Consider the following 2,500-nt stretch of genomic DNA (forward strand, 5'->3'; position numbering starts at 1 on the left):
GTTGGTTGGCGTCGTGCTGGCCGGCGGTGCAGGATGCGCGCGCCTGCGCGGCGTTCGCGCCCCGGTGCTTCAACCTGCGTGCAGGATCCGAGCTCGGTCCCGTGCCTTGGCCTCCCACGGATCTTCCTTGCTGCGAGGCCGCGTCCGCCTTAGCGTGCTCCTCCGGGGGCGCGCGGGTGCGCGGATTCTCTTCGGCCGCCATTCAACGATCAACTCAGAACTGGCACGGACTGGGGGAATCCGACTGTCTAATTAAAACAAAGCATTGCGATGGCCCTAGCGGGTGTTGACGCAATGTGATTTCTGCCCAGTGCTCTGAATGTCAACGTGAAGAAATTCAAGCAAGCGCGGGTAAACGGCGGGAGTAACTATGACTCTCTTAAGGAGCCCTCTTAGCCTCTCCTCTCCTGCGGTCTTCTCCCCTTCTCGTGGGCCCGCTGATTTTCGCAGAGTGGAAGACCGCACCAGGGGCTTGGGGGGGTTACCAGCCCCCCCTCGCATTATCCCTTTATAGTTGGGGGCAGCCGACAAGAAACAAGAGATGGTGGCCCTTCCGCTGAAGGTGCCACCCCAGCTACCCCAGCACCTATCCGGCCAACCGGCCGTAACGAAAATGCGATAGTTTGTGTAGCTCCCTTTGCTTGCAGTGAGTGCCACCGCACTTTTACCACGAAGAACGGTCTCGGGGTCCATCGCCGCCGCCAACACCCTGCGGCCGCCAACGCTGAGATCGTGACGGAGAGGCATCGCGCGAGGTGGACGGAGGAAGAAGTCCTGTCGCTCGCCAAGGCAGAGGCCGAACTGTTCCTTGAGAGGGACGCCCGGTTCTTCTTTGTAAATCAAGAACTTACCAGGATGTTCCCCGACCGAACGCTTGAGGCAATCAAGTGCCGACGGCGGCAAGCTGCCCACAAGCAGCTTGTCCGCCAATTCATGGAGGCACTTGAGATCGGTCGGGGTGAAGAGCCGGCGTCCCGCCGTGGAGCAGCGAGCTCGCTGCCTGACGCGGGCGAGGCCGCTGCGCCGCCCGTCGACGCAGCCGAGGACTTCGCGGCCGACACCACCGGGCCGCCGCCGGAGGGGCCGACTGACGCCGCCATCTGGGAGCATCTGGCGGGGCTACCTGCTTCCGCCCAGCGTTTCTCTGCCCTGGATCGAGTCATTGGTCTGGGGCGGGGCACGCCGCCCGATGTCATCCTGGGCATGCTCCCGGATGCCCTTGCGTCGGTCGGGTCCAGGGGGGAGAGGTCGATCACCAGGACACAGCGGCCGCGCCAACCATCCAAGCGGCCGCCTGCCGCCCCGCCGCTGCAGAAGCGCAAGCGGCGCCGCTGGGAATACGCGCGGACACAGGACGCCTTCCGTAGGTCGCGTGCGCGTTGCGTGCGCGGCTTGCTGGACGGCACCCTGCTGCAGCCGCCACCCGACATCCCCGGTCTGCTGGACTTCTGGGCGGACCTCTTCACGAAGAAGCCGATCTCCACCGCCGGCTTCATCCGTGACCGCCTTCTCCCGCACTCGGAGCCTGTCGCTCCTGAGTGCCTATGGGGGCCGGTCACACGTGAGGAGGTTGCTGCTGCCTTGCCGCCCAGGGGATCGGCAGCCGGGCCGGACGGCCTGACTCCAGCGGAGCTGCGGCGCCTGCCGCATGAAGTCCTGGTGAAACTCTTGAACCTCTTCCTCCTGGCCCGCGCCCTCCCCGAGCGTCTGCTTCGCGCCCGGACGTCACTTCTCCCCAAAACGGCTGCACCAACATCCCCCGCTGACTTTCGCCCCATTACGGTCTGCTCGGTGTTGGCGCGGACCTTTCACAAGGTTCTCGCGTCACGCCTGATGCGTGCATGTGCTGTGGACGAACGTCAGCGGGCATTCATCCCCCGGGATGGGATGTTGGAAAACACCTTCATCTTGGACACTGCTCTCACCGACGCAGTCCGCTCCTGTCGCTCTGTTTTTGTGGCATCGATCGACGTCTCTAAAGCGTTCGATTCGGTGGACCATGCCGCCCTCCGCCCCGTGCTGAGGGCTCATGGCCTGCCGGATTGCTTTATTGAGTACGTCGAAAGGTGTTACGAGGGTAGCACGACGGTGATAGCGGGCGGCGCCGACGTGGGCGTGCCCCTGCAGCCGGCTAGGGGTGTGCGTCAGGGTGACCCCCTCTCCCCCCTCCTTTTCAATTTTGCGGTGGACTATGTTTTGAGTCAACTTCCCTCCCACATCGGAGCTCGGATCCTGGGTCGCAGAGTTAACGCTGCGGCCTTCGCAGATGACGTCCTGCTTTTTGCATCGACCGCGAGGGGATTGCAGTCCCTCATCGACGCAGCCGTCGCAGCCCTCGCCCATCTGGGGCTGCAGATCAACGCCCGGAAGTGTTTCACCCTCGCCTTAGTCGCGTCTGGGCGCGACAAGAAGGTGAAGGTCGACGCCGACGTTACCTTCAAAGCGGGCAACGCCACCGTGCCCGCCCTACGTGTGGGTGAAACCTTCCGGTACCTGGGAC

At 64.0% G+C, this 2,500-nt stretch overlaps 1 pseudogene; it reads left to right on the forward strand.

Moving 5' to 3' along the window:
* Nucleotides 1-2,500, forward strand: part of LOC124583767 — a 7,827-nt pseudogene that overhangs the window by 2,500 nt on the left and 2,827 nt on the right.

The sequence above is a fragment of the Schistocerca americana genome, unplaced genomic scaffold (genome assembly GCF_021461395.2).
Source record: "Schistocerca americana isolate TAMUIC-IGC-003095 unplaced genomic scaffold, iqSchAmer2.1 HiC_scaffold_47, whole genome shotgun sequence".
Lineage (NCBI taxonomy): Eukaryota > Metazoa > Arthropoda > Insecta > Orthoptera > Acrididae > Schistocerca > Schistocerca americana.